This window comes from Peromyscus eremicus, chromosome 17 (genome assembly GCF_949786415.1).
Source record: "Peromyscus eremicus chromosome 17, PerEre_H2_v1, whole genome shotgun sequence".
NCBI lineage: Eukaryota > Metazoa > Chordata > Mammalia > Rodentia > Cricetidae > Peromyscus > Peromyscus eremicus.
Window position 1 is genome coordinate 48,916,933 of NC_081433.1, and position 25,284 is coordinate 48,942,216.

The window sequence follows — 25,284 nt, forward strand, 5'->3', positions numbered from 1 at the left end:
CTGGCTAACAGGACTGTTGTAGACAGCAGGCTGGTGGAGCAATACATGGTTACAGAGAAGAAAAACAGGAAGGTTTAACCAGGAATGGGGAATCAAAGAAACGAGAGAAAAGCAGCAGGCTTTAGGCTTGCGTGATGAGATATAAATCTACCTTGTCTTGTAAATGAGGGTTTTCTAGACAAATTAAATTTGAAGTGTTTGGTTTTCTGTTGTTGCTGGGTTTTTTGTTTGTTTGTTTTGTTTTGTTTTGTTTTGGAGGGGGATTAACTTTTTTAAATTTATTTATTTATTTATTTTACATTCTGGCCACAGTTTCCTCTCCCTCCCCTTCTCCCAGTCCCTCACCTCACCCTACTTCTGTTCCCACCCCCAATCCACTCCTCCTCCATTTCTGCTTAGGAAAGGGCAGGTCTCCCATGAGTATCAACAAAACATGGCATATCAAGTTGCAGTAAGACTAAGCACCTCCCCGTGTATTAAGGCTAGAAGAGGCAACCCAGTATGAGGAATAGGATCCCAAAAGCCAGTAAAAGAGTCAGAGACAGCCCCTCTTCCCACTATTCGCAGTCCCACAAGAGGACCAAGCCACACAACTGTAACATATATGCAGAGTGCCTAAGTCAGTCCCATGCAGGATCTCTGGTGGCTGGTTTGGTCTCTGTGAGCCAAGGGTTTAACCTTTAAAATAGTTCATTTACCCCTTCACAAACACACAAGCCTCTGACAATGTTACAAAACACTCCAAACTAAATAAAAACTTAGTGTATTTGTCTGGAATGACTCAAGATTAAGTGGATTTCAAAGACAAAATGGCACCAGAATATGATTACTAAATATCCTCATTGTGGTTTTCATTATGAAATAAACATATTTCACATAAAACCTGGATATTGGGGCCAAATTTGTGCATATTTAAAATCTGAATCCAGGCAGGGCATTTGGGGTTATTATTATTACTATTATTTCTTCCAGTGTTTTTCATTTTTATGAATATATATCCAGCTCTCTACTGTTTTAAACATCCTCAGAACTCTTTGCTTAAGGAGTGATAGCTGCCTTTCAAGGGCCTCAATGAGACCATCATCCTAGTCCAGGTAGGAGACCTCCCCAATTTCCCTTCAGCCTTACTCCAGATCATGTTAGTGTTGACCAAACCCAATATATAAATGATACAAACATAGATTTGTGGGCAGAGTGCTGAAGTGTACAAAAATATCCAGAAAATAAATGACTGCCTTTGATATATATAAAAAAAAACTTAACCCACCAGGTTGTGGAGGCAGATGCTTTTAATCCCAGCACTTGGTAGATGTGGATCTCTGTGAATTTGAGGCCAGCCTGGTCTACAAAGTGAGTTCCAAGATAGCCAAAGCTGTTACACAGGGAAACCCTGTTTTGAAAGAGAGAGGGGGAAAAAAAAGCTTTGACCTAATTTTGAATGAAACAGATACAGAAGGGTGAAGCCATGCTTCAATCAGAGATGGAATTATTATAGTATAAACCATTTTACAGCCACATCCATGGTGATATTTTATTTGTACTAAAGTATGATTTGTATGTTAATAAATAAAGTTGCCCGGGGGTCAGAGCTATTAGCAAGCCATAGCAAAAGCTGGGCGGTGGTGGTGCATGCCTTTAATCCCAGAACTTGGTAGGCAGAGCTAAGCAGATCTCTGTGTGTTCAAGGATACAGCCAGCATTGGAGACATATGCCTTTAATCTCAATACCAACCATAGAAGACCTGGGAAGGTCTGTACAGACAGGCAGTGACTAGGAGGTCATGTGGTTGGGTTTACAACCAATGAGAAGGCAGGACAGAAACTCTATAAAAAAGACAGACACACAGGAAGTAGGTCTCTTTCGGAGAGGTAGGACAACAGCGACAGTGAAGGGTAAGGTTTTTAGCTCTTAGCTATTGCTCTGACCTCTTGGCTTTCATCTCTGTATTGGCTCCATGTTTCTTATTTAATAAGACAGGTACATCTACACACATCCTAGGTCAGTCCTCCTACAGGCCCCTATTAGCTTCCTGGAGAAGTCCCACAAAAGACTACCATCCATGTACATAGTCAACAAGAGTGTTTATTATTCTAGCATGCTGGGGACTGTCATCCCACACAAAGGCAAAATGGTGAAGACCCAGAGAGGGATGTGTGAACTCTTTTTAAGCATAGCCAAGGGGAGGTCCTAAAGCAGTTAGGTCACTTTAGAATATGATTAACTTAAGCAAGTGGCAGTCATACTAGTACATTTTAATTGGCCAAGGCTAGTCAAGGGGTGGTCAGGACTACAGTTTTCCATTTTGGGGGCCAGGCCGGACAAGTCCCAGGCTTTATCTTCATTTGGTTACCATCTTGAGCTGATTATGGCTTAGGCCATCAGGACTCCTCGTCCTTGCTGTCAGGGATGTTGAAGATTAATTGTCCTTTGTTCATGGCTCTTCCTTAGAAACTGCTTGCTTAGTTCAAATAACCAAGGACCAAGGCCTAGTTCTTAACTGAGTTAATAGGGCAGGCTGTCATGATATTTGCCTGTTCCTTTCAACCCTCATCAGTCACTTTTGAGATAGATGCTGATGGTTTGAAGAGAGGTAGATAAATTCTAAATTTGTTTTCAGTCTGTTATAATGTTGCATTTGCCAGTTTATAACCTTCAATGTGGTCAGGATTGGGAGCAGGAAGAGTAATCCGGAATTTAGGAATAATAGGCTCAGATCCCACAGGCTTTACTCCTCCAAAATTGATGTACAACCATCACTGCAGCAATTCATAAGTGAGCAAGGACACCAAGCGTGAACAAGGATCAGAACCCATGAACACCAGCTCCTTTCCACAAAGTTCTTGGGCTTTCTTCCCATGCATCTTTCTGAAGCAGTTTATACCATGTATGTGGTTTGGCCAGCCTGAGCAGCCACCTATAATCTAGACTTAATAACATCAGCAGGAATCACTACTGCTGTGGAATAATCCTTCTGTACACTGCAAAGACTTGTTGCTCTCATTGCTAATAAAAAGCTGATTGGTCCCTAGCTAGGCAGGATTTTCAGGGCAGAGAGAATGCTAGGAAGAAAGAGGGTGGGGTTGGAGGAGCTTTGAGCCAGATTCAGAAGAAGCAATGTGGGAAGTTCATAGATGAGATAAATGAGGCTCAGGGTAGCACATAGTTTAATAGAAATGGGTTCATTTAAGTTATAGGAGCTGGCTAGAGATAAGCCTATGCTATTGGCTAAGCATTTATAATAAAAAAATAAGTCCTTGTATGGTTATTTGGGGAGCAGCTGATGGGACAGAGCTCATTGATGATCTGGACAGAAAACTCCACCTACAAATGGCACCCAATGTGGAACACTTATTTCCACATGAGACCTGAGAAAGCTTAAAAAATATAGGTTCCAAACCCGTAAAAAAACAGCCAAACATGGCAGCCTGTTCCCACAGTCTCTCACGCATGAGCTGCCAGCTCACCATGAGCTAAGCTGTGAGGTGGTTTAAGATTTTCTCATGCAGACAGAAAAGGTTACAGATACTCAGTAAAGCAGGTTCTGATCGAAAAAGAAAAAAAAAACTCTAAACAGGTTACAGTGTTTAACAATAAAAAAGATATATAGTCATAAAAAATAAACAAATTATTTAAAAATAAAAGAGTAAAGTCTTTAAAGAAAGTAAAGTAATACAAAAAATAAGCCATGTAGAGATGTGAAATTCACAGAAAGTCTGGATCCTGTATGTAATTATGTTATCTTTGAATTTTTTTGATTGCTAATGAGCAAATAATAGGTGCTGAGAGACACCGGGTTATAGAAACTGCTAAATTAAACCAACCTATATATTTTAGAAATGTCTTGAATTCAAGATGAAAGTCAAAGGGTATGTTGCTTTGGGGAAGAGGTTATGCTCTTCTTACCACAGAAAACAAAAGGCTATGAATTCTTTCAGGGTTAAAAAAGATCAGAGCCGGGAGGTGGTGGCGGCGCACGCCTTTAATCCCAGCACTCGGGAGGCAGAGCCAAGCGGATCTCTGTGAGTTCGAGGCCAGCCTGTGCTACCAAGTGAGTTCCAGGAAAGGCACAAAGCTACACAGAGAAACCCCTGTCTCGAAAAAAACCAAAAAAAAAAAAAAAAAAAAAATCAGGTTTGATCATGGAAGAACCACCAAAAATCTTGACTAAGACATAAAGAAAGAAACCTAATAGAACTACAAGACATAGGATGTTTATTTTACCAGCTCAAACATAAAACAAAAAAGCATCTTTGACTGACTTGTCTGCACTTGTATTAGGGGAGATATGTGTGTTACTTTTAAAAGTTTATGTATTTTCAGAGAAAGGTGACCAAACACCAATGAAAATGGATGGTCCAGGTGATCCAACATCCAAAATAGCTTCAAGGCTGCTGGCTGAGATGACCCAGCTTCACAGAATACTCCAGCCACGACTTAACAGTTATCCTCATTTTCTCAAGGTTCCTCCTCAAAGATGCCAGCAGCCCCAGACAACAGCAAGCAGTCAAAACAACAACAACAACAACAACAACAATAACATCCACATTCCCAAAAGATGGGTTGTGGATGTTTGTCATCAATTAAGGAGGGTTGGTTACAAGTTGCTATTGGTCATAGACAGGGAAAAAGCTAGACAAAGGAGTTAAATTCAAAGATCTCTTTCTAAAGGAAAAAAGGGGGGATATAGGAATGCTAGTAGAAAAGGTCGATTATTGCATCTACTTTATTCCCAAAAGCAACTATTAATCTCAAAAAATTTTACATTGCTATGAATTTTTTTAGATTGATACAAATTCAAAGTTATTTTTGTTATACTGTATGTATGTTTCTTCTCTTGTTTGGGGTATTGCACTTATGTGGCTCATTTAAAATACAATGTATAATTAAGAAATACAGGATAATAGTCATATATGATAATCAAACTTATAGTCATGTTAGATACGTTTTTAAGGTTAAACAGATTTATTTAGATAAAAAGATGGTCTTCAAGCACTTCAAAGACCTACAGAATATGACATTTAAATTGTGTTAAAAATATAAGGCTTTTCTGGACAGTGAGACATATCTGCTCATGGCAGCCCAATTTATTTCTGAAAAGCTGATGGGCATCGAAGGAACTCCATAAGGAGTTTGCTTCAATTGCTGTCAGTACACTGTCCAGACTGGACCAGCAGGATGCAAAAGAAAATGACTGCCAAATTTTGTCAAGAAAAGATGAGACAGTCCTTCAAAACTCCTGCTTCACAAAAAAAAAAGTCTACCAGATATTCTAGGCCTCTAGGCCAAAGATGGATGCACCAACACTACAGAGGAACTTTGGGTGACTGTCCAGGCAGCCAGATGTCCTTGTCATTAGGTAACATTACACTCCTTCTGGGATCTTTGATGGAGTTAAAGACTGAATAGTTAAACGAGTTTTCCTTAGTTATGATAAAAGGTAAATCAAGTATAAAACTTGTGACTCACAAAGATAAGATAGATAATAGAGTGTTTTCTCTAATATTGCCAAATACAAATAGACTAGATATTGTGACTGTAATTCTTACTTGATAACTGTTTTTGTTATATATAATTTAATTATGTCAAGGTTAAAAACCTTCCTTTTTAGACAAAAAGGGGGAAATTCTGTGGAATAATCTTTCTATGCACTGCCAATGGCCAATCATTGTCAATAAAAAGCTGTATGGCCAATAGCTAGGCAGAATTTTGGGAGCAGAGAGAACTCTGGGAAGAAGGAGGGTTGAGTTGGAGGAGTCTCAGGTGAGCTATATGCAAAAGAAGAAGCATGAAAAGTACATAGATGAGGTAAATAAGCCTCAGGACAGCATATAGATTAATAGAAATGGTTCATTTAAGTTGTAAGAGCTGGCTGGAGACAAGTCTAAGCATTAGCAGAACATTTATTATTAATAACAAATCTCTATGTGGTTATTGGGGGAATGACTGGTGGGAAAGAGCTGATTGGCAGTCTAGATGGAAAATTCCACCTACAGCACACCAGCTATAGCACCAGCTATGAGCAGGCTTCCCAGACTGATCTGCCCGTCTTCATTTGCAATGGAGGTCTTCTCATGGGTATAGCACAGAAAGTAGATGGCCAAGAAAGGAATGTCCCACAGAAAGCATGCTTTGGCACCTTTGTAGGTGCCGAAGAACCCCAGATCTCACGCCACAGACAGAGCACAGACTCCAAGGCTAGTGGTGAACTCTCCAGCCACCTGCAATCAAATCTTGACAGTTTCTAAAGGATTTGTGAAAATCCCCTGGGAGCCTCCTCCACAGCCTCTTGCAAAAATCTCTGCTGCAAGTGGACTGAGCCATCTTCATGCACAAATTCATCACTCACAAAATCATTCCCTGTAAGTTTTATGGCTTTCTCTAGGGTAACTCCCAGTAACAGTGGCAGCAAACCTCTAGGCAGTGCAAAGAAGCCTTCATAGCACAGCATTTTCTGAAAACAGTCAAAGCTATTTTTACACGAGTGCTCTCCCACAAAGGAGCCAGTTGATCATTGACTCCCCATTCGATTCTCTACAAGACCAAGTCTTTGCAAGAGTTGAGTCTTCACAAGATACACAGCAGTGATCCCAACTGCTTGTGTAACAGAACTCAGAGTAAACTTGTAGGCTGACTCTGCAAGCTGTACAAGTGGCCGAGCTATATCATCTGAGGCCTTCTGCTGCCTCTGGGCCTCAGTCAAGCTGAAGGATAAAGTTCTTTCTTCAAGGGAAGCGTGCTCAGTGTCTGCTAAGGTCATATGTTCCCCTGGCTCAAATAAATCTGCTAGCTGAAACAAGATGTCAACTTCCAAGGGTGTAACCAACTACTCCTTAGTCACCTCCACATCTTTCCTGCTGCCAGCCAGAATGCTATAGATCATTCTCATGAATTACATGTCGTTAAGGAGCAAATCAAATGAATTAAAATAGGAGAAACTAACTCCATGGCATACCATGTCTCCAGGCATTCTTTAACAAAATGAGTCAAGACATAGGGGTAGACGGTCACCATAATGTCTCAGAACTCAATGGCTGTGACTCTTCCAGTCTGGGCATCGCCACGTTGGACAAAGACTGCTTCGCATGCTCTAACTGTATTTCCAGGAAAAAGTGAGTGAGCTCTGCAAACGTAAGATGTCTTTTTCTTTCTTTTCCAAAACGTAGTTAGAACTCACAAATTCTGAATCCCAGTGAAATGGAACATGTTGATGAATTGTAGTCTGTCCAAAATCTTGCTTAACATCCCCAGAAGCAACCTCTCCTTTAGTAGCTTTGTCAAATGGCTAGAAGGCCACCATGAATAAGGCATCTGGCACACACAGGACAGTTTCTGTAGAAGACCTCAGAGTCAGCTCAAAACACTCCAAGATGAAGTTCTCAGCACAAAGGAGGGCAGGGATAAGGGACAAAGACAGGCGATAGAGGAAGAGGGAGAATGGGAAGGGAACAAGGGAGAGGAAAGGAAAGGGGAAAGAGCTGCCTCTGGATGGAGAGAAGACAGATGTGGCCCACAGGAAAATGTAAAACGGGAAACCCTGTGTTAGGATGAGGTGTTGAATTTTAATTGGGCATGTTAATTAGGTGAATCAAAGGGGATTTTTTATTGCTGAACTTCAGTACTTTGCTAGCTAGACCTCGGTAGTCAGCCTAAAGAAGTGACCAAATAAGGAAGTAGCTCTTGGGGGCTAGTTTTAGGAATGTAATCTACAGGTTCTTAGCAAGGCAGGGGAATGGGAGAAAAGGGCAAGGCATGCCAGCGCTTTGTTTGCCATGCTCGGGCTGGCGAGAGTCCCTTCAGACTCAAATGCTATGGATTATTAGAAGGATATTAACCAATCTTTGGTCTGATCCACCACACTACTTAAAAGTTTCACAGTCTTTGAATTGGTTCATCTTTCTCCAAAATATTCAGATTCCAGTGACAAAGTCATCTGGAGACCAAAAAAAAAAAAAAAAAAAAAAAATCACCTTTTTTTTCAAAAATATACTTCAAAAATATTGTTCTGAGTTCAGCTGGATCTGCTCTCTCGGTTAAGGCCACCTTGGGGCAGCTGTCATGCTTCTGCCTGGGTGTGGGCAGCTGAGGGATCTGCTCCTGGGTTCACTCGAACTCCTGCGTCACACTTCCAGTCCCAACAGTGGTGTGGGCAGCGATTCACCCTAACCTTTGACATGTATTTCATGTGTATGACTAAGCATAAATGACCTGAAAATAAGAGGTGCCAAGCTGTTCCATTATATACTCTGGCTGACAACATTATATGGATGAAACCCAAGGTTTGGAGGTGCGAACTAATCTAACCTTGGCATACACTTTGTATTAGTTTGCGTTCTCGTTTGCTGTAGCAAAATACTCGACCAGGAACACTTTAAAGAGGAAGCGTTTATTCTGGCTTAAGTTTGAGGGGATGCATACAGTCCATCATGCCTGAACAGGCAAGGCAGCAGAAGCGTAAGGTGACTAACTGGTCACAAACATTAACAACCAGGAAGCAGAGCAAACAGGAAATGAAACGAGGTTGTAAGCCTCAAGGCCCTCCCCCAGTGACATATTTCCTCCAATAGACTTCCTCTTCATGGTTCCACACCTATCCAAAACAGTACTACTATTAGTGAAGGTCCAAGTGTACCGTAACACGAGCCTCCTCAGAACCATCTCACATTCGTGCCAACACCTGTTTAGGAATACAGCAACAAATCATCCCTTGAATCCCCATAGGTTTTCCTATGCTATCAGGTCAGGAGTCCCCTAGTTTGTCAACAATGGGCATAAAAAGGGAAAATATTTGTATCTCTTTCTTATTTTCATTTTTATGTGCACTAGTGTTTTGCCATGGGTGTCAGGCACCCCAGAACTGGAATTACAGACGTTGTGAGCTGCCATGTGGATGCTGGGAATTGAACCCCGGTCCTCTGGAAGAGCAGTCAGTGCTCTTAACCGCTGAGCCATCTCTCCAGCCCCTTATATCTCTTTCTTGACCCAAATTTCTCCATTTCCTTCATTTTCTCCATTCTGACCATGATTGCCTAGTTTTAGTAGGTTTAATAGCCATATAATTCAAAGGGAGTCTGGAATGTACGATTGTGCACTTGAGAAAAATATCAAATATGTTCTAATAGTCCTCAGCTAGTTCCGGAATATATGGAGATCTTGACGTTTTTGTTTGTTTTGTTTTGTTTTGTTTATCACTTGTAATGTCTAATATTGATTGCTGACTTGATAGTGTACACAACGTCCTTGCAGACACACCTCTAGGCTTGTCTATAAAGGATATCCTAAATAAGGTTTAGTGAGGTGGGAATATCCATCTTAAATAAAGGCTTCACCACTCCTCAATCTGGAGTCCCAGACTGTCTAAAGAGTGGAAAGCCAGCTGAGCAAGACCCTTCACCATTTCCTGCCTCCTGGTTACACATGCAGTGTGAATGAACAGCTGTCCCAGGCTCCTGCACCCTCAAACTGAACTCTTCCTTCTTCAAGTAGCTCTGGCCAGGTATTTTGTCACAGCAGTAAAAGAATGAGCAAAGACATCACTCATTCATGTTACCATCACATTTAAATTCAAGGCCAGACCCTAAGACCACCTTTTCCTTATTTATCTAGTATGTTCCATCTTCAGCTAAGCTATTACATTATCCTCTATTCTGGACCACAGATAATCCTCTCCTGATCTCTGAGAGTATTTGTCTCCAGTGTAAAACACACACACACACACACACACACACACACACACACACACACACACACACACCACAGACTTGAATCCAAATGCATCCTTCTGTTTTCTAGCAATGCTCCTTCCTCTACTGTTCTATCTTCATCCTAGTTCCATCATCCTGGTGCTGTTGGATTTGCTCCCTGACATCCAGCCTGGAAAATTGTGCTTCTCATCACTTACTTTTGCTTGCCTTTGGTCGTAGGGCATCATGAAAACTGTGTTCTTAACATGGATATTTTCAGTCAGAATAGCAAGACTTTTTTAATCTGAAACAAAACACCAGAGGGCCTGAGACTCAGTTGGTACGGTACTTGCTGTGCAAGTATGAAGACCTGAGTTCTGGACCTTAATATCCATTTTAAAAAGTCAGGCATGATCACGCATGTCTATAACCCTAATACAGAGTGGTTGGGGCAGAGGATGAGAGATAGACAGATCCCCGGGGCTTGCCAGCCAGCCTGTGTAGTCAATCAGTGATCACTGGGTTGAATGAGAGACCTTGTCTCAAAAGAAAAGGTGAAGAGTTGTAGTGGGTTATGTTCCAGCTTTGAACTGGAAGTACTACCCCCAGTGAGGCTTCTGGTAACTGCCATGCCTCCCTATGGCCTGCCCCTGAGGTAAGGCCGAGACAGGAGTCCTTAAGACGGAGATCCAGATGTGCATACCCAGCAGAGTTCTCCAGAGAACACCGCTGGACTGCACTTCACCTCTCCTGGATCCTGTAACCTATTCGTTTACTTGTTGTAAGTTACTCCCAAAATAAACCTCCTTTTTTACTATGTAGTGTTGCTTTAATAAATCCTCCAATAAAGAGTGACCTAAAGAAGACACACAATAACCAATGGTCTCTCTGTGTCTGCCCACCCCACACAAAGAATACATAGATTGGATCAGAAAGGAAATGGCTCCAGTAAGAGATTTGAGGCCTAAAGAAAAATGAGAAGAGATATACTCTTTCCTGAGTATATTTCGTCCTTGTTTTGTATCATGTGTACAAATAAAACTATTGAAACTGAAGAACCTATTCAGAATCTTCACAGCTGGCTCTGCTACCATCTCATTTTCTTCATAGATTAAGAGATTTCTTATTTGAAAATGTCTCAGAGCTTCCAACTGCAATTGTTACAGTAAATAATCAAATCTCCCTCTAAGTGGAGACTCACCCTTGTCTCCTCCCTTAAGAAGAAATCTACCTTGGGCATGTCATGGACCCAGCTACAAGACCACCCCTAGAAAGGATGACTGACTTTTAAAAAATGTGCTTTTTCTTCCCAGAACCCCTAGTCCAGTCCCCAGGCCACCATGAGATTCTCCTGAGTTCTGCTCCTATCCCTTCCTGGGTCTTTGCTTTTTATTGTTGCTGTTGTTGTTTGCCAGAGCCTACATATGCTTTTAAATTCCCTAGTACTTTGGGCTTCTCAGTCTCTTTCTACAGCTCCCCTCTCCACCACGTGGCTAACCTTTATACCTGTTTATCGGAATAGCATAGGTTGCTTTTTCATCCTCTTTTCCATTCTCTTTCTCTACTCTTGGCAGCTGTGAGACATAGAGCTTGTCTGTCCCAGGGTGTTTCTATTAAATTCTGCTTGAGGTTCCTTATGAATCCATTCTGTTTTTCATTAATGAGACTAAATACTCTGAGAGGGATCCTGAGTTCTCTGGTATTGTAGGGTAGTTACAGCAGGGCTCCCCGTACAGTCATATCTTTTCTACCTTTTACTTCCTTAATAGGCAGAGGAAACAATCCTGTTTCTGCACTCCCAGGCAGAATTGTAACTCTCAGACTTCATCATGGAAAAAAAAAAAAAAAAAAACTAGCGTCAGTGGATCCTACGTGACGTTTCATTTTACCACTTCACTAATCCTAAATAGAAAGTCCAAGTTCTCAGTCTTGGAAAGTAGCTAGTGTTTCCACTCCATAATGAAAGGATCACAGCTCAGAAAGAATGAGTCACCTTCCTCAAACCCTGTAGACCAGAAGTCTTAGAAACGAGACCAAAATTGATGGCTCTAAGATCCTTCACGGTTCATCTAGTTTCCTTTCGTTCCATTTTTCCCAACCCATAACAGGATCAACAGTTTACTTTCAAAGTAGACAAATACGTCGTCATAACTAAACTTTTGTGGACGTTTTTATTTTCTTACATGTTAATGCTTCTTGTGTTCTTCCAGTACTGCTGACAGTGAGGCTGGATGTGTCTACTGAGAGAGTGACAATCTTGAGCATTTCAGGATTTAGCAGCATCCTTACCTTCTACTACTGTAGCTCACAAGCACTAGTACATCAACTTTAAACAACCACGACTTTCTCCATTATAGTCTTGAGGGGGAACAGTATCCATGCGTGTTTTCTAAATAAGTCATCAATTGGTTGGTTTTGATACAGAAAAAAAAATGATTACAAAATAAAAGTCAAGTGTTTATCTTTATTAAAAAATGAAAGTCAAGTGGGAATTACGAGAAATAGATAGCAACTTTTTTCTCGAAGTGACTTGCTCAATTGGCGGAGGCTGGACAATAGCATTGAACTAAGTGCTCTCCGAATTGTTACTTAAAATTCTTATCCCAGGAGAAGATGCTGAGGGCAATGGCTTTGCAGACTATTCTCGGAGAAAGTCCTCCCTAGACTATTCTCATCAGTGGTTCCTCATGGCAGCAGTAGCCCCAGGTGACGCTTCCAAGCTGTCTAAGACAGCTGGCCCTGGGTCCCTGGAGCCTCGTGCTATTCAGAGAACTGCTCCTCCGTGACTGGAAAGTAGGAAGCCTCCCATGCCTTCATGAACAGTCAGTACCTGAAGCCCTCTCCAGGAAGCCGCAGGGACCACCACAGTGGTCTATCCAGAATAAGTATTTCAAAGTTGTTCAGATCATTCAAAGCCACTAGTCACCGTAATACCTCAGAGTTTACACAGTCCATTGGCTCTGTTAGCTCCCTTCATCTCTACAGATGTTATTCAGCTCAGAGAAAGTTTCTTCCATGTTGCCCAGCTCTGGCTTTAACTTTCTGAGTATTTCACACACTTACTAACAATCCTCAAGCTTTATTTTATCTTCTCATAAGGCACAGTGGCATACAGACAAAGCAAACTATAAAATATCCCTGGATAGCATCTTCAACTGCTTCTTTTACAGAGAATGATCAAGATCTGTTTGCAGCCTTAAGTCTTTGCTGAGGCAATGCTAACCTTCACCATTTGAGGGTAGTTGAGCACATAGAGCAATAAGCTCTAACGAGATTCTAAGTACTTACAGTATCATCTTGCATTAAAAGCCATGTAATAGGGAAGAAGTCTAAAGAGATGGATCAGTGGGTAAAACACTTGCTGTATAAGTATGAAGCTCTTAGTTCAAATCCCCAACATCCATGATGTAAAAAGGCTGACTGTACCTATAACCCCAGATGGAGAGAAGGAAACAGGTAGATAGCCCCAGCCTGACTAGCTTCAACAGTGAGCAACTAGTTAAGTGAGAGACTCAAGGCAATAAGACAGATAGCAGTAGAGTAAAGCAGCTGATGTTTTAATCTGATCTTGACGTAATGTGTACACTCATGTGCTTATACAACACACCATATATATCATACATACACACATACACCACACATGAACACAAACTTGTGAGCATGCACTACTCAATTGTATTGTAACTTCCAATTATTGTAATTGTTTGCACACACTTGTGAGCTGAAGCAATGTGATCATCTTAAAGACACAGAGGAATCACAATGTCAACTCCAGCACTTAGATGAAATTGACCTGAATCCCTTTTGAAAGTAGAGGTACAATAAAATTGGAAACAAGTTAAATCTATCCACTTTAGAAAATAGTTTGGCAACCTCTCAAAATATGAAACGGGCTCTTATATTCTGAACCCCATTCTCAAGCATATATTCAAGAGAAATGAAAATGTCCAGTCAAAAACTGGCACATATTCATAACAGCATAATCTATAAAAGCAAAAAGTGGAAATAGTCAAATCTCTACCAATCACAGAATGAACAAAAAAGTGAATATAGCTTAGCTATTTAGGGGGGTATTATATAGCCACACATGAAGAAAGCAAAAAGTAGAAATAGTCAAGTCCCTACCAATCATAGAATGAACAAAAAAAGTGAATATATCTTAACTATTTAGGGGGGGTATTATACAGCCACACATGAAGAAAGTTCTAACACATTCCACAATGTGGATGAGCCTTGAGAGAATCTTACAATGATTGTAAGAAAGAAGTCACAAGAATATATAGACATAGATATGTAATATGTGATTGTATTTATATAAAATATACAGAATTGTGTTTAGAGATGCAGAAAATTGATTAGTGATTGCTGAAATCTGATGAAGAGGAGGAAAGTGAAAAACGACTGCTAATTGGTTTGAGATTGCTTTCCAGAAATGTAAAAATATCTTAAAATTTATTCTGGTGAAAATTCATTCTGGTGGTGGACGCAACACTCCACAGATACATTTAAAATCTCAAATCATACAGCAAAAACAACTTCAAAATGTCTCCAAATGCATCAAAATCATCATCACAAATATCAGGTACCCATGAGCAGTCAAGAAATAACATGTCTTGGGAACTTCAAGATATATTGAAATTTGTACTGTGAATTCAAGGTGTTAACTATCGTCAGACTTCACTGAACGGTCTTTAAAGTGTCACTCAAAGGCATTTGCTTACCAGATGTTGTTGATGGTAGGCTTGCAGTCTAATGGCATCTAGTTCTCTTTTTAAATTAGTCTGTACTTCACTTAAGATGATTTTAGAGACAGCTGTCAAATGGGTCCAGATGAGCAGGTTCACAATTTGTCATTAAAAGAATATTGTGCTAAATGGGTCCAAATTAATCATTTCTAAAAAAAAAAAAAAAAAAAAAATTCACTTCAAAACACCAAGTCTGCATGTTTTTTAAAACACAGAACCTTTTTATGCCAGGCTAACCTCACACTCACTGTGCAGCTCAAGGATGACCTTGAACTTCTGATCCTCTTGCCTCCACCTCTAGAGTTCTGGGATTACAGTGTGCACTCCCTCATCATTGTCTTCAGTGTTGGAGATCAGCCCTCAGCAAAACTGAGCTTAAATCCCAGCCCCTGAAACATTTGAAAGCATTCAATTGTTCTCCATAGAAAATAACTTGATTCTCTCAATGTTTCAAGTGAAAACTACATCATGCTTTGGGAACATACATTTTGCTTTTGAAACACATTCAAACAACAGTATCTCGTTCCCCTTCTGACAAAGTGGTAAAACCCGAGGTAAACAGAGTGTGAATATTTAAATTTGTTTCTCTTAATCTCTGAAGACATTAATTCAATAAACATAAATAAGATAGTGACCCTTCATTAAATAAAAGTTTAGTTCAACAAATTGTCTTCCAAATATACAGTTCTGAAGACCATGACTAGTTAAGTTGTTTCACTAGTTGATTTTGCATTTATTTGTTCGTTTGTTTGTTTGTTTATTTGTTTGGTTGGTTGGTTGATTGGTTAGCTGATCGGTCAGTTAGTTGGTTGACTTTGGAGACAGTCTTTGTATGTAGCTCAGGGGCTGGTTTTGTGCTCCTGATCCTCCTGCTGCAGTTTCCCAAGAATTGGGGTCATAGGCATGCATCACTAGGGTCTTTCTAGCCTTTAACACTAAAAATAGAAATCCCAAATACATGTCCATCAATAGAAGTATGAAAACAAGTTATTTCCAGGGTAAAATAAAACAATGGGCATTTTTAAAATAGTAGAGTAGAAATCACATTGGCCTCCTTAATTTCTGAGGTCATAGCATACTCCTTTGTGTTGGAACAGTGTTTCTCAATTATGAAGATGAGCACACTGTAAACTAAGTGCCCTGTTTTGCTGCATCTCGTACTGGTGTGATGCTTGTTAATTTACGCTCATTTCATAAGTTTATTTCAGCAAAATATCTCCCTGTCCTCTGCAAGAGGTGTGAATTAAGATCAAACCCGGTCTGTTTCAGCATCCACCACAATGCAGCCACTCGGGAGATCAAACACGCACACGTTCTCTGTATTCTTTTATGTAAAAGAAATAGACTGGGTTGTCTCCTTCAGGAAACATATGAGAGATTTAAAACTTGAAAAAAAAATGAAAAGGAAAATTGCACATAGAGACAAGAATAAAATTGCTGCAAAAAGAGAAAGAATGGGAAAAGCTAGACTGTCATTCAAGTCTCCTTGCTAAATAGGAGATCAAACCCTGGGTTTCTCCATTCGGCTTCATCCTGTTCCCTTTTATGTCATTTGGAGAACACACGAAGCAATTAAACCCAGGGCTGCTGTAGCCACAAAGGTTCTGGATGGCCTGGCACTCGGAGCATCAGAAAGAAATGACTTCAGCACAGTGGGTAGATTTTTTTTCAGGTATCACTTAGCCTGGAAGCTGTTCTTTCCCTGCCAAAAAGCCAGGGCTATCTCTAACAACGTCTTACTGCCAGGCAAAGACAAGGGGAACACAAAGCCAGGAGAAATTTCAAAGTGAAAGCCAAAGCCCAATCTGGGAGCTGGTGATGGGGCTGGCATTCTCTGAGCCTGCTAGGAAAGAGAATAAACCTTTGGTAATAAATTAGGAACCTGGGGAATTAAAGCTATAAAGTGCAGTTGAGAAAGACTTTTATAATAATTAACAGCAGGGTGTTGCAATAGAGAGAGAATCAAAACCCTCTCTGTTGTGATAAATGTTCTAATAGAGAAATATAGGACACGGAAAAGTAAGCAACATCAGATCTGAGGCCAGACCAACAGACCAGGGCCCCAGGCTCAGCAAAGCCTACGTCTGCCTGGCACAGCTGCAGTGAAATTACCCGCCTTTCAAGAATCTATAAGCACACCCAGGAAGGGCTAACAGTGAGAAGAATTCGAGCTTTTTTTTTCAGTGAACCCGCAGCTCAGAGGCAGTGTATGTATTCTTACACAACTCATTTAAGAAAGAAAACTGTGCTAAACATGACTCAGCACATTTCCCACTAACTCAAAGATGGTAAGAAATGGTAACTTGGATATTTACTTTAGTTTAGAGAAACCTAAATATAAATGCACGTGTGGAAGAAGGGGCACATTTTCTGAAGCACAATTTGTAGCGGATGTGTGTGTGTGTGTGTGTGTGTGTGACTGATTGATAAACTGAACTATGCCTCACATCTTTCTGTTGGTACAAGTGTAACAGTCCTGCCCCACTGCTTCCATGTTACCTGTGTAAGTTCCAAAACCACATTGAAATAGTTGTAGAATAACTGAAACCAGAAGCTGTCTCTCCATAGTGCTTCCTTAAGAAATGCATCTCAGTGTGCCCAATCCTGTATAGAATCCATGTCCCTAGAAGAGGGATCCAAAATGGGTCTTTGTAGAGATGTTGATGAACTTGGCCCAGGTCATGCTACACACAACTTCTCTCAAGTCATACTCTCAAGACATGAGATATTTCAGACAGTTTGTTTTTGCTCTATGCAATTAAATCACATACTAGCTGTAGGGTCTTAAAGCAGGAGATAATAGACTGTTACTGTAAAAATCATAACGGCCAGATGAGATTTGCTACATATGTAAGTTGGGATTTTTTTAATAACTAACTTCTTTTCAATTTTTTTCACTTTATTATTCTATGTTAAGTGGAGGGGTGTTTTGCCTGCATCCATCTCTGTGCATGATCACATAAGACCAGAAGAAGGGATCAGATGCTCTGAAACTGGAGATACAGATAGTTGTTGCCATAATGTGGGTGCTGGGAATCTAACCCAGGTCCTCCTGGGGGAGCACCCAGTGCTCTTAACCACTGAGCCACCTCCCAGCCCAACACTAACTTCTTTCTAACAACAAGGAGTGGAATTCAGCATAAACTTATGTGTCTTAACAAGGATCCCAAGGACCTGGACTCACAATAATAGGAAATAACAACAGCATGCTTCCTACCCACTTCTTTTTTAATTTAAACTATAAAAATACTATATTGCTTCAGTTAGACAGTGCTTCGGGTTATAGCTAAATTTCTCTATGTGTTTCTATCTCTGAATAAAAAAATTTAAGTAGGCTCAGAGGATTTGAGCTACTGGCAGTTATTTCTTTGTGTTTATTCTTGCTCTGTGCCCTGCCAAGAATCATAAAATGGGTCTTCTGGTGTTCTGATAAGGCTTGCTCGTGCTCCAACAGTTTGGAAATCTTGACCACATCACATCATTCTGATGAACTAAATGAAAGGGGCTCAATAAAAATTTAGAATATCTGAGCTGAGACAAGATAAAATATTCACGTGACGGTGGTCATAGTGAGTGAAGACACAGTTTCAACACTTCTGTCTCTAACATGGAAGATACAGCTGATGTCTGTCTATTCCTGGGCCAAGTACTTTATATCAAGAAATTGTAGCAAATTCCTCCACTTGAAAGGTCATGGTTTCACCTACGGTATAGCAAACTTTATCTGTGGCATATCGAAGACATGACAGGAGTACCAAACCAGTCACTGTCAAATGCTTGTTAAATATATGTGGCTTAATTACACTAAGGAGCTTTTAAAATTTCCAATCAACTTAGGTCTCCATTTTTCTTATAAATGATTTCTTTTCACCTTTTAACATCGATTCATCATTTCTAATCACTGAGTGCTGTCCTAAACACACCATACGTACTATCCCCTTTTAATCCTTACAACTCCTTAATCATTATCCCTATGTTATTGGTAGAAAACGCAGATATGAGAAAAGTAAAAGTTTTGAAGGGATCACCCAAGTGATCTTAGAGAACTAGGCCTCAGACCTCCAGTCTAGCTCAGAATCCAAGCCCTTAACACAGCCTCTCACATCTTCTCTGACCTTCACGTAAGGCAGAAATCTCAGAAGAAAGCAGTCTTTCTCACCTTGCATTCTGAAAAAAAGAAAAAACTCCTCTTCCTTTCACAGAATATAGGAAAACAAAAATTTATTGCCACAAAAGATATCCCCAGACAGGTCTGATGTTTTAAGATGTCACTTTGTCTCAGTCTGATCCACTAAAGATAGACAGACAGTAATTCCCAGGACTCTGTGCTGCTCTTCCCAACCTTGCTTAAGCCTAGATTTATGACGGCAACACTGCAGTGTTTCTCAGAAGCAACTGTGTGCCCTCTCCCATTAGGAACACTTGGACGCTGAGAAACCTTCAGATGACGACAACAGGCTGAATCTACCAGGTGGAGAAAAGGGATGCCTTCAATATCCTGCAGTGCATAAGATACCTCCCCCAAAGAGTATATCTGGTCTAAAACATCAACAGTATTACTGTTGAAGAACTCAGACTTCAGTGTTCATCTCTACAAAGCCTTGTGTCGGCAGCAATGTCTTGATTGGCTTGTGGGGTCACTGGAGTACATACAGTGCACAAAGCTAATGGAGAACAGCTTCACTATCTCTCATTTGCCCAGCCACTTCACACACCTTCATGTGGGTGACATAGCTTTGAAGTCTAAAGCTTTGAAAAGTCCCTGGGATTTGTTTTATTAATTCTGCTATGATTGTAATATAATTTTTCAAATATCTCAGAAAGAATTCTTTGACAAGGTGACATTGTCAAGTTAAGATGAAAACAAGTTGCATTTATTTCCCATCATAAAAAGACTTGGAGATTTGGCAAACATCAAAGATTGTCACCTTCAACCATCAATGCCTAAGACAATCTTTTTTTTTAATTGCAAGAATACATTTGTTTCACACTGTGATTTTGGAATATTTATCGCAAGGGTAAATATGAACACAAACCATGTCCATCAACTTAAAAAAAGGTTACAAAGAGGATTTTTGCCTTCGTAGAAAGAAAAAAGGATTTTTCTGTAGAATACAGCTTGTAAAAATGCCCTTGAAAATAGAAAATTCTTAGGGTTTTCTCATTCTTTGTACTACTTGGAAGTATAAAGGAGTCAGGAATGAAAGTAAATCAAAACAATTTCTTTTTAACACTATGGTTCATACACAAAATGCTGCCACTAAAACACCAGCAGTGTGATGGGTGGCCTCCATCATTCTCTCTACTGTGTCTGCCCATTAGCTAATATGTCACCAACTCACATTTCTGTGTGGAAGCCTGAGCCCTCTAGGACTGGCATTTCAAATAAAGAAAATTGACACCCACAGGAAGAGACACATTAAATTGCCTCTTTAGTTTTATGCTTTAACCAATGGTGTTAACCAGCATCACTCAAAAGACTTCTAAAGTGTGTGTACTTCTAAAAGAAAGTAGACAATTGTGAGTTATAGAATCAGGGCCCAGCATCCAACACAAGTATAAGATAGTCAATGCTTTGTCTAGGATGTTCCACTTACTAAAAGAAAATGACGCTTCTCAGAAATCATGAACAACATATCACAAGGTTGTTCTCCATAGTTCTAATATTTAAAAAGAATACAAGAGAATGCATAAAAATAAATGAAATATAGAGAAGAGCTGTCTTCTAAAACTGCATATCCCTTGTCTTGCAGTGTGACTTTAAAAAGGTAAAAAAAATACACAGTGAGAAACACACCAATCTCATAATTCCATCATTAAGGGGAAAATGGAAATCACCCCCCCTATACAAATGGAGACACTCAGATCACTTAAGATTTGTGTATTTGGTTCATATTCAGACCTGTTAAGTCTTCTGTTTTTGTGTTGATTTTAATTTCCTGCCCCCCAAAGACATCTCCCAAAGTGCTCACTGTCAAAAATGTCTTTTCTGTAGCAACTGTTCCATTTCTCATGAAGTGCTGAGAGGATCTCTTGCTAGCGGCTGTCACACGCTAGCGGCTGTCACACGCTAGCGGCTGTCACACGCTAGCGGCTGTCACACGCTAGCGGCTGTCACACGTGGCAGGCCCTGACTCTCATCAGGGCCATCAGCTGCTAATAGTGAGCTGCTCATTTTCCAGAAAAGTTACTTATATGAATTCTCTGAGACGAGGATAAATATGCATTCCAAAAGAGATGCTTTAGCTTCTGCTAAGAAGTTTTAAACTCTAGTATGTTGTTCAATGTGTGACATCATGGGCTGTGTTCATATCGGTATATGAAAATGTTAAAAAAAATGAAAACAGGAAGTATATCACAGAATCAACGAAACAAGTTATAATTTTAGTTTTTCCAGACAATTCAAAATATCTCCTATCCAAGCTAATTCTTACTGTCAGAATAGGGACATACGCTTTCTGATACTCTCCTAGCAGACTCTCCAATGTGTAGAAACCTTACTCTTTGTCTTCTAGGAAGATTCTGGTGTTTGGGTCCCATTCTCTTCTAGATAAATGTCCTTACTGAAGAAGCAACCCCATTGCTACATTTATCTTCCTGAGCTATTATCTTCAATGAGACTTGGATTCTAAATATTTTATCTGGACCCCTTTTCAGAACACATCGTGGTATTTTATCCAACCTCTAGAAAACTGCCTGTCCACTCTATTACTGAGCAGAGACATCTCTATTAAAGTAATTGCCATCCGGCTCTCATTTCTTAGCAGAAAGCAGAGCAGGATGGCAGAGAGTACATATAATTGCCTTCTGTAGAAAATGGTAAAATTACAGTAAAGAAAAAATAAAATAACCCACAGCGATGAATACAACAGGCGAAACATTTCTAAGAGGTATAGTAAGAGAAAGTATTGATTGGCTTAAGTAAGCAGACGTTTTTCAATTTTCTTTGCAATGCTATGGATCATATCCAGAGCCTTGGACTTTCTACATAAGAACTTTGTCAATACGTCAAATCCTCGCCCAGCTCAGTCATCTTGACTATTTCTAATTGTCCTTTCCCAAATGACAAGCAAGTTGAAGTTCTGAAAAAAAAATTACATTTTATTTACTTTACGGAAGTGTGTGCTGGGGAGGGCGGGTGCATGTGTGCCATGGCAAATGTCTGTACATCAAAGAAAAATGAGAGGAGGGAGTTGATTCTTTCTACCATGTGGGTTCTGGGAATCCAATTCAGCTTGTGAGGCCTGGTAGCAAGCAGTTTTACCCTCCGAGTTATTTCGCTGACCTACAAGTAGAAATGTTAAGGATTCTCTTCTCCAAGGCAACAGTAAGTATATGAAACAATAGAAATGTTCATTAGTCAAATTTAGCCACATAATTCAAGGTGACATGTTATATATAACAAAAAAATACATAATTTTTAGTATTCATTTAAAATTAATAGATAAAGATACCAAAAACTACCAAAGGTATCGCATCAAAATACTTGTGAAAAGGGGCTGGAGAGAGACGAAACAGGGGTAAGAGCACTAGCTGATCTTTCAGAGGACACGGGTTCCACTCTGGAGACCCAAAAGGTGGCTCCCAACCATCTCTTACCTCCAGTCCCAGGAGATCTGTCACCCTCTACTGGCAACCCTGGACACTGAGCACTGCATGCACACGGTGCACAAACATGAAGAAACAATAAACCAATAAATCATTTTAATTTGTTAAAATACCTGTAAGATGGTACTCTGTGGTGGTGAAACTGACTTTTCCAGGTAGAACAGCAGGTTTGCTGTGAGCTGGAGGATAAGCAAAATAATAGAAATTATGACTTCAGAACAATTGTACTTCCTTTTCCTCCTCCTCCTCTCCCTACTCTTTCTAACCTTCCTCTTCCTCATTCTCTCTCTCTTTCACACATACAAAAATATACACACATGCGTGCATGCGTGCACAAGCGCACACACACACACACACACACACACACACACACACACACACCTTTTTCTCCAGCTCAAGTAAACTAAAGTTGGTTTTGAAATGCAAATACTTTCCTGGGAAAAATCTAGGTGTTGCTGATCATAAGTGAAAACCTTTAGACTCTGGCAATTTCGTGGCTACTTTAATCTGCTCAACCTAAAACCAAGCTTGCCAGAGAACAAAGCCCAGTCTCTCAGAGGGATTTGCTCATGGGACTCCAATTCAGGGGAGACTTCCTTCAAGAAAGTATAAACAAAAGGAATTCATCAGTACATATTCTATCAACTCTTTCATGGTTTAAAGATGAACAGACAGCTAAGAATTGCCAACTATGCAGGAAAACAAAAAGGTTAAAAGTGAAAATAGAATAGATTGACTGCAAATGGGGATGATATCTAGGATTTGAGAACTGCTCTAAGTCTGGACTGCGGTGGTGGCGGCACAAGCTGAAAAGTTAATAAAACCCTTGGAAGAGATGGACACAGTTACACATCAATTAAAGCTATTTTCAAAAGATAGTTGATGGGTCAGAAACAGATGTTAACACAAAAACGTAGCACATCATGTTAAATAATGGTCAGGAAAAACTTACAGAATGTTGCCCCAAGACAGAGGCTAACCACATTCTTCCCCATCTGTTTTTGCCAATAATCCTTACCCAAAACAAATGCAAACTGTCTGCGCTTATTAGAAAGAACCAGAGGATGTGACGAGAGAAAAGGAAAGCTGAGACAAATTACCCATGAGAGCTTGTTAGGAGTTACAGTATTGTGACCCAAAGTTGGAGACTAAGCCTTCAGGTCTCAGAAGGAGCTTCAATTAGAAGGGGCAGCCATCAAGTACAGCATGGTGAAACTCTTGAAGGGGAGACAGGCCCTTCAAACTCCAGAACAGTGAGAAAATTCGTGACTGAGTTACACTACAGGCAGCATGATGAAGTCTTGAAGAGAGAGAGCATGATGGTATCCTGAAGAGAGTGAGCCTTCAGGACTGCAGGAAAGCAGAGCTTCCCATTCTTACAGTCTTGGAGCAGGAGGGACACTCCACACCACGTGACACAGGGAGGTCTACCCTTCATGTAAGAAGTTACAAAACAGAGAGGCACCAGATGAAAGGGAAGCTACATATTAAAATTGTCTTGCTCTTGCTCCAAATCACAAAGGGTAAGAGACGCTTCAAGACCATAGCGTAGCATACATTTTTTTTTTATCAACTTTTTAAATCTAGAAAAAGAAAGGCCACTAGGCAGGGTAGCCTGATTTCTTGGAGAAGCAGCTAGAAGCTTGTGATCTTAATAGACATATCTTGAGGCTAAGATGTGCTTTATAAGTTGGAGCAAGACGTCCATTAGGAGTTATACTCCTACTCACCATACTAAGAGATGAGGGGCTATCTTTCTTTAAATTTTTGCTTACTCCATTTATTTATTGTATACGTGTGCATGTGCACATGCTCCTGTTCCCCTGTGGAGATCAGAAGACAGCCACAGGAGTCAGTTCTCTCCTTTCACAGTTTGGGTCCTGGGGATCAAACTTTGGCCATGAGGCTTGGCAGCAACCGCCATTACCAGCTGAGCCATCTCGCCAGCCTTCTACATTTCTTGATAATTACGTTTTCAAAGAATAGTGCCCAGACCTTTGATAAAGACGCTCCTGAGTCTTAAGAATGGCCAGTAGTCATCTAAAAGAAGTGTATCTCAAAGCAGTGTAGAACTAATGTGTAATTACCAATTTTCTACAGTAGGTGATCAGAGGCCAACCCACCTGACGTTTAACCACGCCGGAGACAACTTTTTCAAACGTCGTATTTTTTTAGTTGGCGTGCAAAATGACTGGTTGATGATTACAGTGTCTTTTACATTCATCATTGTATTTTGCTGGCATTTGCCTCCCAACCGTTATCCTCCTTTGCCAAGCTCGGGACTTACAGCCTTCTTGACCACAAGGAAATCAATGAAAGAAAACAATGGGCCCCTAAAATGAAACAAAACACGGAGAAAAGCGGAGCAAAAATGATAACAAATTTTTAAATGTCTTAACTCATTTTTGAGGAGTCATTAAATGATTATATCTTCACGAGGAGAATTCAAAAAGCCAGTGCTACAGTCCGCTCCTGACCAGAGGGACAACAGTAAACCCATGGAGGTGGAGAAACTTCTCAGCAGAAAGAAAAAATGGAGAAAGACGATGATAGAAAACATGAGTCTATTATTTTCTGGACCCTTCAAATCCCCAAGCCATAAACGCAGAAAGCACAGAGAAACTGCAGAGAAATGGAATTCTACTGCTAAGGAAAGTTTGAGCAGCACCAACTTTCAGTTTATGGTTTTGGCTTTTCACACTATGATTTAAAAAAGAAAATGCAACTCATTTTTCTGTGTTAAGCCAAAGAACAACACAGAAAGAATAGGTGCTGGGGACCTTTGTTTTATTTTCTAAGAGGTGAGAAACCACAGAGAACAGCTTGAGCTCTGGGCTAGCTATTCATATAGCTAGAGGTGAATTATTAAATAACCATATGATTTCTTTTAATCACACTTTACCTATTATTTGGCCTCAAAAGACGTTGACCACACGGTGGCTCTATCCAATATAAGTCAAATAACTAAAATTAGATTTATTAAATCACTTTTAATTAAAATGTTTTGATTATATTTCACTATTTCTTTCAGTGCAATATCATTTCCTTTTTAATATTCCTTTTCCTTTTAATTTTCATCTTTTGTTATTTCAACTGAGAAGGGTAATAAAAAAGTACATTACACCAGACAAAACAGTGATCAAAAAATAATCAAGGAAATTTTTAATATAAAATGCAGTTATATCATTGATCTAGGCAATCTGAATGTTTTCTCTGTATTGTGCAGGCAGAGGCCAGTGTTTATTATGAG

The 25,284-nt window shown here is 40.0% G+C and overlaps 1 pseudogene; it reads right to left on the minus strand.

Annotated features, from left to right (window-relative positions):
- Positions 1 to 2,541: 2,541 nt before the first annotated feature.
- On the minus strand, positions 2,542 to 23,973 carry LOC131894231 (electrogenic aspartate/glutamate antiporter SLC25A13, mitochondrial-like; annotated as a pseudogene).
- Positions 23,974 to 25,284: the final 1,311 nt, after the last annotated feature.